Below are 16,153 nucleotides of genomic sequence, written 5' to 3' on the forward strand. Positions count from 1 at the left end.
ATTAGAAATTATTCCTTTCAAAATCTAGAATTGCTTTGATAGACCATAAAGCTATTAAATAAAAATAAGTGAACAATAAAATAATTATTTTTCTTTGATTGAAAATGCATAAGAATGGAAATTTTTAGCAAATTAAAATAATTTTTAAAAGCCTTTTGATTTTAATATGATTTAAGATAAAGTCTTCATATTAGATGTAGGTGAAGAAGTAACACTTTTATTCAAATATTTATGTTTCGATGAAGAAAATTTAGATTAAATAAATGTAATTTTTTTAATTTTAATCTTTTTAAAATTAATTTAAATTTTTAAAAATATAGGAATAAAGAATTCATGTTTTAATTTAATCTAAAAAATTTAATGATGGATTTTTAGTAAAAATTAATTAATTTAGACACATAGTAAATAGTTGCTTTAAAATATTTGAAAAATAAAAGGCAGTTATTTAATATAAAATTCCTTGTTTTACAAAAAAATAATAAAACTAGTAAAATAAATATATATTTTTATAAATTATAAAATAATTATGATAATAATAATTGAAAGACCTGAATTATATTGTACAAACAACTAAATATAAGTAAATTGGTATGATGATTATCATATATAAATATAATCTATTATGCCTTAATGTTCTGAAATAAATAAGTTTTATATTCTAATATATATGTTGCCCTATTTTTAGGAGTTAAATTCTATTTGGTAAATTGAACTTCATTCATTAGATGGGTAATTTATTTTTATTTTAATTTTTTTTGTTGAAAATATAAAAAGCTTAGAAAAAAAAGTAAATTTTGGATTAAAAGAATCATTAAAATTTTTTATCCCAATCGATGTTCCTCGGGTTATAAAACTTTATAGCTCAAATGAATAATTATTATGGTTTGAGGGATAATATTAAAAAAATATACCTGTTTAACCAGGTCACTTATGTGAAATAGAAGGTATTGTTAGATCTTTGGAATAGGAAAAACAAAAAGTCCAAATAAACGCAGTAGATGCCTATTCTAGAGAACTTTTGTATTCGTGGGTTTTAAATATATAAACAAGTTTAGGGATAATTTCAAAAAAAATAAGTATAAAAGTACAAAATAAATAATAAATTTAAAAGTTCACATATTTTAATAATTCTGATTTTAATTTAATATTTAGATTTTTCTCTACAGATTTAAATGTTTTAAGAGTAATTTATTTTAAAAAAGTATTTTTAATTGATTAAAAAAAATTAGATAATTGACTAAGAAAAATATATTGAAGTTTAAAAAAAAAAAAGTAAAAATAATGTTGTTAAAATAATCTGACCAAATTAACGAATAACATATAATTGTATGTGTTACTAATAAAGAAGAAACTTTATTTGAAAGTATTGAGTTCAATATTCGTTATATACTTTAAGAAGAGAATTATTGCTAATAAATATAAAATCTAATATAAAATCAAAAAGATGAAATTGATGAATTAATTTTTACAAATTAATAATAATGATAAACAACCTTGATTTTTACAAAACAAAACATTATTTATAAAATATTTATTACTTTGTTTCAAATTTAATTATTTTTTTGAAAATGGAAATTGAATTTAAAATAGTGTTAACATAAAATAAATATTTTATTTGAATTAAAATAAAATTTTATTAAAAAAAATAAAAAAATAAAAAAAATATGTCAAACATAATATATAATATTTTTCTTTTTTTAATATGTTTTAAATATAAAAATACCAAATATCAAATTTTAAAGTAAATAAATCTAATTGTATTGTATTGTATAATTCTAAATTGATTTTTTTTTGAAACATTAAATAAATACAATACGTAAAATATGTACAGCATTATATATTTTAACAATTTTTTTTTAAAATATTGAAAAAAAGATTATAATTATTATTTGAATATTATTAAAAAAGTATTAGTTAGTAATTAAATAATTTAAATTTTTTAAAAATGGTATCTATTTCAATTTAAATTAAGAGAAATATTTATATTATTGTAAGATTATTATTAATTAGATAATAGTTATTAATCTATAATTTGTAATTATTATTTTTAATCTTTAAGAAATTTATTTTTTATTTGTGTTCTATTTTTACCAGGAATTAAACTTTAAATCATTGAAAAATCAGTTCCAAATATTTATAATCCTTAAAGGAAAAGTTTGTTTTCTACATCAGTCCATTTAACAGAAGTTTTTTATCTTTTCCCATTAAATGAGTTACCATTTATGTTTGTATTTTTGTATTTTAGCTATTTATTTACATCTTAGTTATCTTAGATGATTTCTTCATTTTCTTCAGCTTATTTTATTAAAGATTATTCTAATATTTTTTATTATATCTTTTTCTCTTCTTTTAATGTAGGAATACCAATATTTTTATTTAAAATTATTTCTAGAAGAGTTTCTTATTTTTATGCATTTTCACATTTGGATTCTTCTTACATAGAATTTGTTAATTGTGTTGAATTTTTAGATAAACTAGATAATTAATCGAAGCTGGAAACTGATTTAATTTCTTTATTATTCATGATCCTCAATTTTTTTAATTGATTCCCTTAAAATAAAATATTTTTTTCAGACGATTAAATCATTATATTTCTTTGTATTTTTTATATTTGTTTTAAAAGTGTGATAAATAAAAAAAATATATATATTTCTTTCTTAATTAATTTATTACCAATATTTTATTTTGTGGGGGTTTATTTCTATTTAATATACGAAATTTTATATATTTTTTTGCTAAAAAGCGATTAAAATTCAAAAATAATATCTAAATGAAATAAATAAAAAATTTTATAAATGCATTTATTAATAAAATAATAATTAAATGTAAATAAAAATAAAAATAAAATAGTTCGATTGTAAATTATAAATTAAATATTTATTTTATATTAAATGTTAGGTTGGTTATTTATAGTCTTTACAAAAATAACTATTTAAAGAGACTTAAAAGTTAAGCTAAAGCTTTACTTTATTTATATCTTTTGATTAAAAATAATAAAAAGGAAAAAATAATCAGATAAAAATAAAATATAAATATAATATAAAATTAAATAAAAAAAGTGAAAAAAATTATAAGTGAATAAAGATTATTCTTTATTTTAAAAAATTCTATATCATTTTTAGATTCGTGAATATAATACTAGTATAGTATAATTTTATATTAATTAGAAATCCAAGTAAATAACAATAAATAAATAAAATAATATTACTTTAATACATAATTATTATTAAAATAAACCATAAATAGATAAGTAAAATTTATATTAAAAAAGAATAAAACATTTTTATATATTATAATATTTATATATCTTTAGGTTGAAAAATAATATTTTTATTTATCTTCTAAATTAAAACATTAATTAATTTTTTAATACACGTTGAAATTTAGAATTTAATTTAAAAAAATATATATAATATTATATATATTTAGAATTTCTTTATAATAAATAAATGGGCTAGTTTTTATTATTAATTGAATAAATAGATTATAATAAAACATTTTTTTAATTATAAAAACAAATTTATTTTGCTTAAGAGCTAATTATTTTATTTTTATATTTATTTTTTTATTTCAAAAATTTAACTTTTCATTATTATTCTAATATTAAATGACTAAAGAATTAAAGATTCTGAAAGTTGAATCTTATGAATTTCTTAATGAAAATTTATTTAAGATTATTAAAAATCAAAATCTAAATTTTTTTTTTTTTTAACCTTTTAATTTTGATTTTAATCTAACTTATAACTTATATATCCTATAAAACTTAAATTTTTATTTATATCAAATTTTAATAGAGATTTTTAAAAATCTAAAAATAAAGAATTAAATTGTATATAAGTCTAAATATTTGGATAATATTAAAGGAAATAAAAACTCTCCTATGTTTATTATTTAAATTTATATTTAAATAGCATCATCTTATACATGTGGTGTCAAAATAATAATTGCACTGTTTTAAATATTTTGATGTTATTTACCTATATAACAAACGCCACACATATGTGGTTTACAATAAGAAAATTTTTTCACTCAATCCATTTTTTAAATACTACTTACAATTCGAAAGATTTCTAATAAAATAATATAATCGAAACATAACATTAATTAAGTTAAGTGGAAAAAGTTTAATATTAATGAAAATGCAAAGTTACAATGAAAAAAATAAAAACAAGTTTTCTGTAGTAAATGAGGAGATTATAACGTTAGATTATTTAGTTAATATTATTTTATTTTAATATCTATCTATTTCTATGAATTTTAGTTCATTATAAATTTTAGGCATCCTTTAGATACTACTTAATAAAATATAATTATTTATTTTTAATATTTTTTTGTTAATTAAAAAATACTGATATAATTTAATTTTAGTATGATTGAAATCGAAGCAATAAAATGATAAAAACTCTAAAACTAACTTATATATGATTTTATTAAAATAAATCCACAATATTCTCAATTATTTTGTACTTTTTTAGTAAAATATTCTTTTATATGTTTTGTTTTTGTGGAAGTCATAGATTTTATTATTTCATAAATTTTTTTGGATTTCTTTGCATATTGCCCATTTGAAAATATATTCTGAATAAATTGTTATTAAAATCTTTTATATAAATTATAAAATTCAATAACATTAGTACGATAAAACGATAAATAACATTTATATACAAAGAAAAATATATAAGAGAAGTAATATCTTAAGTAAATATATATATTGTTCAAAATAATAGTAAAATTAATTTATTAGCTTACAAATTTTTCCGACACTTATTTTTTTTATTCTTCAGTCAAAACTATAAAAAGTTTTACTTTTACTTTTTTTGTTTTCATTAAATAACTCTAAGTGTATTATAGATTTATAAAGTTTGGTGTTTTTTATATTATTTATAAATGTATGTATTTGTTTATTTAAATTTTTTTATTTAACTAATATTAAATTACAAAATTATAGAATCAGTCTATTTACAATCTCTTGACAACTGTTTTTCAAATTTTAAGGTTATATCATAACCTTTTTGAATTATAGCTTGCATAACTATAAAATTATTTGTACCATAATTTTAAATTAAAATATCTTTTTTAACTTTCCAATTAAAATAATTTTTCACAAATCATATATTTTTGAATATTTAAAGAATAATAATTTTAAGTAAAGCATTAATGAATATTCTACTAATTATCAAAATTTGGATTAAAGAATATCCTTATTATATTTAGAAAATTTACTTTTATTATTTAAACCCAATTATATGTAAGTGTATTAATTTTAGGTACGGAGAAGGGGTGATATATATAATTACTTTATTTTAATGCTTTTCACTATAGTCAAAACTTTATTATTCTTCCTGCTTTGAATATTTTGTTTTCATTAAATAATTTCAAAGCATTTATCTTAAGTAGATTTTTTACAATTCTGGACTGCATTTTATTTATAAAAAATTTGTTTTTAGTGCAATATTTACTATTATCAAATAAAATCCTTATTAAAATTTCACAAAAATACTTTAAAAATTCAAACAAGTAGGATTATATTTTAAACAGTATTTTGCAGAAAAAATAAAATAATTTTCTTAAGGGCAATCTTAACAATAATTATCTGGCATTAAGTGTTTTCTAGCAAAGCATTCTAAAAAAGAATTAATATTATTTTGATCATTATTTTATACATAAATTATTACATTTTAAGTAATTTAATTCTTCAATATATTATCGATCCTATAAGGTACTTTTTGTTAATTGTAAAGCAGCCTAGTGTTGGATATTGCTACTAAAAAAAACTTTTTTTCATCAAATTATTTGAAGAATAAAATTTTTAAATTATTATTCAATTAATTTGTTTGTATGAAATTATCGTCTTTATCATTAAACACTTCATTTAGAAATTTTCCATTTCAAATATCAATATTTTCGTAAGTATTAAGTTTGTAAAATATTAGTTAATTATGTGGTGAAATTATTAAACTACTATATAGTACACTTTTTGCAAAAAAGATTACGTTCAAGCATCGTGTATTACAGATATTATTAAAACAATTATACATATCTGAATAAAAATAATTATAATTAAATATTTTACATAAAGTATTGCAATTTTAACATTAATATAAATTTATAACAAAACCAATGTATTGAATAAAATACATGTAAACTTATATAAATAATAGTTTAGACTAAATTTTGAACATTAATTTAGAAAATTATATAATAAAATTAATGCAATTTTAATAACATTTTAAATATATATTTCTTAAATTAAACATCCGATAACAGGGTATATTTAAAAAATATTATTTATATCAAATAATAATTAAGGCTACATTTTGCATAATAATTTAACAAATTTCCAGTATAATTGATGCAATTTTATTGTAATATGATTCTTATTATAATTTAAAGATTTTTATGCGGGTCAAAAATTGTTAAATTTGGGTGTGAAATTAATAATTATTATAATATTTTAAAATAGATTATAAAAAGTTCGACTTTTATGTAAAAAATTAATTTTTATAATTTTTTTTATTTTAAAAATTAATAATATACTTAGAAAAATTTTCCTAATAAATTTCTAATTAAATTAAAGAAATTTAGATTTTATAAAGAATAAAATAGAATAAACTGTATTTAAAATTTTAAATATATATTATCTATATTCTATCAAATAATAATTTTTATAAAGCTATTGGAGAAATTTATTTTTAATGATAATAATTATTAATTATTTATTTTATTTTTAATTATATTTTAAAACCTTAAATAAATAAAAATAAGTAATTATAAAACAAAAAATAAAATAATCATTAATTAATAAATAAAACTTTTAAAAACTAAAATTAGTATTTTAATTATATTTAAATAAAATATTTATTTTTTTGTAATTTTTTTTTATTTTCTGTAAAAAATATTAGACATTATTTTTCATAAAATATTTTTTTATTTATATTAATATTATTTATGTTTTTTATTTTATAATTTCTATTAAAATATATTTTTGATAACAAAAGGGAATATATTTTAATATAATTTTAAACAAAATATATTTTAAAAAAAAAATTAAAAAAAATAACAAAGGAAAAAAAATAAAAATAAAAAATAAATTAATAATAAATAATACCATGGGACATTCAAGATCACGTTCAAAAGGAAGTAAAAAGATTCTAAAAAACATAAATCTCACCACTATAATAACCATAATAGAAAAAGCAGAAGTAGATCTTCTCATAAAAAAGAAAGAAGAAACTCAAATGAAAAGAATGAAAGGACTGTATAATCATAAAGAAAAAGCAGATTTACAGATAACATAGAAAGTAGCTAAGCCAATAATAATAATAATGTTTAGAATAGAAATAATTAATTTTTTGAGAATAGTTAGAATCATGAATATGTTAATTTGAATGATTTAATTTAAGATAAAAATAAAAATAACTATTATAATTAAAAACTAGGAGACAATAAAAATATAAATACATTCTAATATACAAATGTTCGAGAATAAAATTTAAATTAATAAGAAGAAAATAATAGTAGGTAATAAGGTAATAGGAAGTTTACTTATGAGAGACCAAATAATGATAATTAGCCTTTAAGAAATAGTATTGGTTATCATCATGAAGGTAATTAAGAAATCTATTCAAATGGAAAATTTAGCAAAAAAATGTATCTCCCTTTAAATTCAAAAGTTAATTACATTGGAATTATATTAGGTTAAAAAGGCTAAATATTAAAATAATTAAAAGAAGAAACTGGATGTAAGATTTAATTAAAGTAAATAATTATAAAAAAATTAAAAGCATAATTATAAATAATTAAACAAAATTAAATAACAATAATAATAATCAAAAAAAAAAGAAGTTTATTTATTCAATAAGATAAAATTATTGTATGTTTTTATATTTATATTATTATTTCTTATAAAATGATATATAGTTTTTTTAAATTTAAAATTAATTAAATTATAATTTATAGAGGAAAGGGATGTGTATAGAAAGAAGGTATACCACCTTCAATTGATGATAATGATGATCTACATTTATCTATATTTGGCGATTCGGAAGAACAAGTTAACAAAGCCTAAAAGCATATAGAGAATACTTTATAATTAGAAGAAAATAAATAATAGAAACATAACGGAAATTCACATAGATATGGAAATGATTCATATAATAATTAAGAAAATGATAAAATTCACTATATACCTATTTCTAAAGATATTATTGGTTTAGTAATTGGTATATTTATTTTATAATTAATTTTAAAACATAATTTTCACATTAAAATAAAAGGAAAATAAGGTGAAACAATAAGATAAATAAAAGAAAAATCAGGAGCAAGTAAATTATACTTATAATAAGATTAAAATGGATAAAGAAGTGATGAATAAAGCAAAAATTTAGTTGCCGAAGGAACTCCTGAATAAATATAGAGAATAAAAGACTAAATTGAAGAAATAAAAAATCAACAAAAAAAAATTAAATAACCTCAAAATTCAATCTAAAAAGCAGAAATCGAAATTCCAAATAATTTAGTTGGTTTAGTTATAGGAAAATAAGGATCAAATTTAAAATAAATTTGTTAACAAACAAATACAAGAGCATAAATTTCATAAGATTAGGGAGGAGATGATAGGAGAAAAATGCTTTAAATTACAGGATATAATGAAAGAGATGTATAGTAAGCAAAAGAACTTTTTAGTGAATTAATCCATAAATAAAATGAAAATATTAACAAAAAGTAAAATAATAGAAGAAATAAAAATATTGAAGATGATGATGGAATAGAATAAGTTTAGTATTATAACTATCAAACTTATTAATTAGAAGATTAATTATTTTAATAGTAATAATAAATATTATTCGCATAATTATAATAGTAATAACCATAATAACCTTAATAGCCTTAACAATCTTAATAAAATTAATAAACTTCATAGACTTAGTAACCTTAATAGAATTAATAACCTTAATAATAATAATAAACTGAAAACTAAAATTAAGATATTGATAATAGCAATAATAATAATCAAGATATCAATATTTAAAATTAAGAATAATAATTATTAATGTAACAGTATATATAATACTAATAATATCTACTTTCATAATAAAATTATAATGGACCAATAATTGAAGAAGTTTTGGAAGATGGAACAATAGTTTCAGTTTCAGATAATAAATGTATATTATATGTTATTTTAATAATTATTTTTTAATATAAAAAGAGCAATCTAACAAAGAAAGAAGAGGAGGGAGAAGATGAACATAATTTTTTAAAAAATTTTGAAATTAAAGCTTTCATTTTAAAATTTAACTTAATAAATAAAAAATTGTATTTGTCAAAAAAAAAAAAATTATTAATTTTTTAGGGAATTTTAAAAAATAAAATATTTGCATTTTTTTATTTTTATAAAAATTTAAATTTTTATCAAAAAAAAAATAAAAACTACAAAATAATAAACATTATAAAATAAGAAATCTAAATTTATAAAATCAAATATATTTAGAAAAAAACCCATTAAATTTATTTTTAACATAAAATAAAAAATATATATATTAAATATTCTTTTAAATAATTTTAAATCAACTGTTTTTGGTTTTCTTAAGAATTTTTCTAAAGTTAAAAAATTTAAAATTATAGTGTAAAATATATACAGCATAACAAAAGTATCCCAAAACAAAAAAAATCTTTAAAACTTTTCTATAAAATTAATTTTCATCGATTATTTCTTTTATATTATCTTTAATTATTTATTAATTTTCTTAAATATTAGATTATTAAGCCATAATAAGTATTTATTCACTACTTTGTTGGTTATTTACATTATTTAAAGATACAACTAATAAACAACTTATAATAGCAAATAAGAAAAGCTATTTTTAATTAATTTGCTTTCTATTATTATTTATACGAACAAAAGGTGGCAGTGTTTGTTCTTCTTCATATGTAGAATTACTCTATACATCTTCCTTTTTATTATTTTCTCTATCTTTTTATTTGAGAAGTAAATGTTTGAAAAACTCAATTTGTTCTTTTAATTATTTATTTTCAGACAGTAGTTGAGAATTATATATTCTTAATTCTTAATTAGATTATTATAAATTTTCGAATTAATTTTCAAGAGATTCTTTATGATTTCTTTAAAAAGTTCTTACTTTTCTAGCACTTTATCTATTTTAAATCCTCCTTTTAATTAATTTATTTTTTCAATTAGAGCTTTTATATATATATACATATATATATTTACTTTCTTGCCTTTTTATATTCAATAATATCTTCTTCATAAATATAAACTTAATCATTATCATAAATTGGTTCATAGATTTTTTTCTTTTAAATTTTTTTTGTTTTGAACCTTGAAATGTCACTTTTCTTATATTTTTAGAAAAGAAAAAATATCAAATTTTATATTTACGTAGATTGACTTTGATGATTTAAATTTGATGAATTGTCATTTAAATTATCAGAAGATAAAATAACACTTACATAATTTTAATGTTTTGCATCACTTTAATTCAAATTATTATTTTCTTGTTTTTATGATTGCTAATAAGATTACTAATTATATATTTATTAAATTGAAATACAATCATTTATTTATTAAAAACAACTGTTTTCATAATCTGGATAAAACAAAGAGTTTTTTTCTTAAAAATTATAAGAATCTTCTGTAAACATATTTTATTTTTGTAAATTTATTTTAATGGACTAATTTTATTTTTTTTAATCAGTATTATTTATTTTTAATTTTTTTTACTTTCCTTTTTGTAATTATCTAAAAATAAATTAATTTTAAAATTTTTATTATATATTTCTGACAAGGAAAAAAAAGGAAATTTATGCAAAGCATATTATTTTAAAACTTTTTATGTTTAATAAATTAAGAAAAAATAAAGATTTATACATAACTTTATTAGAAAAATAAAAGAAAATGAATAAAAATTATATTTTTTAATATTTAAAGTTTACAATAAATTATTATAAACCAAATAACTTTAAATAAAAATCATTTTTAATATATTTTTCAAAATTATACTATAATAAATATATATATAAATTAATTCATTAAATATAATATATTTAATAAAATAAAAAAATTAATATTATTTTCTCATTTTCTTTCTTAAATTTTCTTTTTAAAAAACTATAGGTACTCAACATTTTTATTCTGAAGATCATTTAAAAGAATTTTGATTATAAAATCTCTTTAAAACAAAAGAATAAATATTTTATTTTAATTATTTCTATCAAGGCATTTAAGATAATCATTTAAAGTACATAAATTTTTAAGTAAATCAAAAACTACATTATAATATTCTATTTATTTATCTTCTTATCCAATCTTGACAATTTTATTAATATTTTTTACCAACATATTCTTATAAATATCATATTTATTTTGATTTTTTTATTCTGAAATAAACTCTTATTTATTTAAATAAATTTAAACAAAAAAGCATCTCAACTTCATTATACTTTAATCAAATTCGAATCCAGGGACACTCTTATTTAAAACACAAATTTATTCAATTTAATCTGAAATTTCTTTTAACAATTAAAGTTTATCTTTATTAATTTCATTATCCTCTAATTACATATACCAAACATAAGGAATGTTAAAAATTCTTTTTGTTAACAAAATCCCTTGATGTATGCTTTAAAATATAAATTTTACACTAAGAATTATTTTTTCGAATTCATCTACTATATTAAGTAGGCCTTCCAATGAATTTTGGAGTGGATTTTGGAAATTTATATTTGTCTACAATTTTTCGTCATTTTCTTACATTAAAATTTAATATTTTGATATAGGATAAATACTTTATTAATCTAACAAATCATTAACATCGTTCTATTAATTACTTAAATCATTTATTTGTTATTTTGTTTTTTATATTTCAAGTATTTTTTGACGAATTTCTAGATTTTCTAAAAAATAATGTAATTAATCTTATGTTTAACTTTATCTATATTTCATATGATTTCTTAAAATTATACAAGATTTTTTATAATAAATTAGTGCCTAAGGAAAATTATTTTCACATTCAAATTACAAAGCCATTTAAGCCATTAATAGGCCATTTTAAGCATCAATTTATTCATTTTATTATTATAATTATTCTAGTAATTGCTATTCTTTTTAATTGTTTTAATTTTATTAATTCATTTTATATATTTTAAATAGATTTAAAATAAAAAAATATAAATATTTTATTATAATTGAAGAATAATATTTTATAATATTATAATTATTAAATATAAATAATTTAAGAAATAATATAATATTAAAGTATATTTTCATTAAAATATAGATTTTATTTTTAAATCAAAATAAATTATAAAAATAATGAATATTATTATTACAAAAAAAATAATTATAATCTTTTTCATTTAATTTTTAAATTATAATTTCTGAATTAACTTTTCTATTTCATGAATATTTTTAAATAAATATTTTTATTTATTATTAGCATTATCTAGTTTATAATTATTTAAGACTAATTAATTTTATATTTAGATTGATAATTCTTCGGCTTAATACAAATAAAGTTTAGATTCATATAACTATATTGTATAAATTTATAAAAAAAAGTATATATTTATATAATATTTAAATAAATATATATATTATATATATATATATTTATTTATATATATATATATTATTTATATATATTTTTTTATTTTATACTGGAACTATATTTTATTCTAATTATGAACATTCTTCTTTCTCTCTATTATAGACTTACGAACTAATATTTTTTAATTCTGTTTTGTAATCTTTAATCTTTTTCAATTAGAAACATTATTTAAAAAAAAAAAAAAATCATACTTTTTATTTATAATAGTATTTATTTTTTATGTTTTTTAATTCCAATTCAATTATCTATAAAAATTTTTCGGCTTGTTTGATTTATTTTTTTAATATATCTTTATTTATATTTACTATAAAATAAAGATTTAAAGATGTTTTTAAGTAATTATTTTAAAAAATTTACTTTATAAATTTTCTTGTATTTACTATAAATTTTCTTCATATTATAATAAGTAATCTTAAAGAATTTAACTTTCCATTATTTTTTTTTTTTTTTTTTTTCAAATTTTGAATATTTTATAAACAAAAATAACAAATTATACTTTAAAATAAAATTATTTAATTAGAAATAAATAATTATTAAAAATCAAAAAATGAATAAATATATTAAAATTAATTAAAAAAATCTATTTTTTATTTTATTTCTAGTATTTTACTATTCATAATTAAGCTTTAATAATTTAATTTCTTAAGAATAGATGTAAAAAAACTTATAAGCATGTGAATAATTTGATTATATGAAATCATCCAATGATTATTAAAAGGAAGATGCATAATCTACATTTAAAATTTTAAAATATTTTAGAGACAAAAACAGGCTTATTAAACCTTTGGAATCTTAATAATAGGTAAATAACAAAATTATTTTTATATAAAAAAAAAGAATGATTGGTTAGAATACTAAATAAGCTTAGTTCCTTTATTCCTTCCTTTTGGAATTCTTATTTTTATTTCTTTAATAAGTTTATTAGTTTGTGCTGGTTAAATATTTTTTTCTATGTTTTGCAAATGTTGTTAGAGAAATTTAATAAAAGACCCTTATTCAATTTTTACAATAAAGTTTTGTCAAATTTTTACTATTATTTGTCTTTTTTTAGGCTCTGTAGCCGCTATCGCAGGTTTGGTTTTAATAGAATAATATCATTTATCATATAATAAGGCATAATGCTAAACATATTTTACTTTTAATAATTTTATTCATGGAAATATTAATGAAAATTGGATTGGTTTTGATGGTTTAATCGTAAAAATAAATACAATTTAGAATGATTTAGAAGCGAAAATGTTATTAGTTTAAAATATTTTTTAAAGAGAATAATTATAAAATTAATTTATTTACATAAGGAATTTTCAATAAAACTTTTTATAAGAAATAAATTAAAAAATCGCCGAATATAATCAAATTAAGAATAATGCAGTTTGCAATAATTAAAAATAAATTTAATTATTATCAGTACTAAAAAAATAAAAATATTTAAATCTTTATTTATTTATTTTTCGTTAGGTATTATATATAAATTCTTAATAATATTAATGTTGAAGTGACTAAAAATATTAGTGACATATTTTTAGTTTTTGATAATTTAAATAAGCAAATAACTTAAATTGTTGAAAAAAATAATTAGAATTATTAATAAAACTAAAAAACTTAAGAATAACTAATTTAATTTAATTTATAAATCTAAAACACATAATAGAAAAGTTTAGATAAATTTGATTAGGTATTTATATAAAAAACAAAAATAGTATTTATTTTGTTAAAAAAATGAAATTGAAAGCTAACTTAAATAGAATTTTGGATTAGGATAGCTTTAATTATAATACTAGGAACAATAAAAATCTGTTTTCTAATAACTTTAGTTGGATTATATTTTATGTATTTTAAAAAGAATAAAAAAATAAAAAGAATCTTAAATATAGTTTGGTTTATAACAACTTTAATAGTTATTATTGGATTATTTATAGTTTCAGTTTTATTTGTTTCATTAGCTTTTTTTTATGAATTATGTCAAGCATTTGATCTTATTTTAACTGATAGAGAATATTTTAATAAATTATAAAATTATTTTTGTAAATAACAAAATTATTAAAAATATTTAAATCTTTTTTAAAAAAAGAAATACCTATATAAGCATAAGAATGTATATTTTCAGAAAATGCAAAATTATTAGATATATTTGATTTTAAAGATTTATTTAAATAATTAAATTAAATAAATTAAACTTTTGATAAACTAAACTAAAATGAAGATAGTATAAACAAGCCAAAATAATCAGTTTAAACATACATAACTTAAGCAAATTAATACGTAAATGATTTAAGTACAAATAATGTTGAAATATAGTCTAAATTATAAGAATTAAATAATTGTTCTATTTCGAATGATCAATGCTAAATAGTCAATGATTAAATCGTTTTCAAAAGGCAAAAATGTGATAGTTCATATAAATAAATAATAAACAATTAAAATTATGATAAATTTTTTGGTAAAAAATGCTGTTTAATTATTAGTTAAATGGTATATAATTCTGATAATAATTAAATTTTGAATATCAATAACAGATTTATAACTAACTTAAATTTTTAATAATAATGCTTACCTTAATTTAATTGTTATCTAAACAAATTTAATTAAATTTAAAGATATTGTAATTGTGCTTAATAACAAATTAATAAAATTATTGAAAATTTAAAATATTTAAAAGATATTGAATAAAAATAATATGAATATTTATAAAAATTTAATGAATATCTTTTAAAATACTATAGTCAATAAAATAGCTTTTTTAGTTTAATTTCAGATAGAAAAAGTGGAATATATTACAACTAAAAATGCGGTATTTTCGGAAAATAAATTAGAGAAATATAAAATTCTTTTTGTTTTAATAGCCTTGTTAAATTGAATAATTTAATAACTGTTTTTATAATAATCAAATTTTTCGCTCTTATTGGACTTTTTACACTTTATTTTTCTTTAGGCAGATTTTAATATTAAGCAAATTTAGATTTATAATTAGAAAATAATAATTAAGTAAGTGAAAAATAAAACTAAACTAATATTAGTTTAATAAAATATAATTTTAATTAAGAAATGAGTATTTAACAAAATAATTGAAATTTTGTTTATAATTTATATTCATATTGTTTTTTTTTGTAAATAATATTATATTAAATATAATAAATAATAAAAACTAATAATATAGAATTATTTTAGTAATAATAATATTTAATTTTATTTAAAAAAATAATATAATTTAAATAGTTTTAGGAACTGTAAAATAAAAATATAAAACTCAATATGATTATCATTATAAAATAAAAATATTAATTAAAACATAAATTATATACTATATATTCATTTATTATAAATTTATAAATTTTTAAAAATTTTTAAAAATTTTTATTAAATATTAAATAAATTATATTAATTTATTAAAGAAAAATAAAATCTTTATTATAATAATTGAATTAATTTTTAAACATATAAATCAATATTTTTATGCATATGCATATTGAAACTAAATAAAATTAATTGAATAATTAAAATTCAATAATATTTAAAATTTAATA

At 15.9% G+C, this 16,153-nt stretch overlaps 15 annotated features.

The window, feature by feature from the left end:
- The first annotated feature begins 274 nt into the window (after positions 1-274).
- Positions 275-316: a microsatellite.
- A 2,740-nt stretch (positions 317-3,056) lies between these two features.
- Positions 3,057-3,089: a microsatellite.
- Positions 3,090-3,483: 394 nt separating this feature from the next.
- Positions 3,484-3,527: a microsatellite.
- A 3,483-nt stretch (positions 3,528-7,010) lies between these two features.
- Positions 7,011-7,045: a microsatellite.
- Positions 7,043-7,107: a microsatellite.
- A 1,756-nt stretch (positions 7,108-8,863) lies between these two features.
- Positions 8,864-8,959: a microsatellite.
- Positions 8,873-8,958: a microsatellite.
- A 3,267-nt stretch (positions 8,960-12,226) lies between the features above and the next one.
- Positions 12,227-12,277: a microsatellite.
- Positions 12,278-12,560: 283 nt separating this feature from the next.
- Positions 12,561-12,629: a microsatellite.
- Positions 12,581-12,664: a microsatellite.
- Positions 12,581-12,672: a microsatellite.
- Positions 12,673-14,625: 1,953 nt separating this feature from the next.
- Positions 14,626-14,671: a microsatellite.
- Positions 14,672-15,940: 1,269 nt separating this feature from the next.
- Positions 15,941-15,992: a microsatellite.
- Positions 15,953-15,986: a microsatellite.
- A 126-nt stretch (positions 15,993-16,118) lies between the features above and the next one.
- Positions 16,119-16,153: a microsatellite.

This window comes from Ichthyophthirius multifiliis (assembly GCF_000220395.1).
Source record: "Ichthyophthirius multifiliis unplaced genomic scaffold scaff_1120509251420, whole genome shotgun sequence".
Classification (NCBI taxonomy): Eukaryota; Ciliophora; class Oligohymenophorea; order Hymenostomatida; genus Ichthyophthirius; species Ichthyophthirius multifiliis.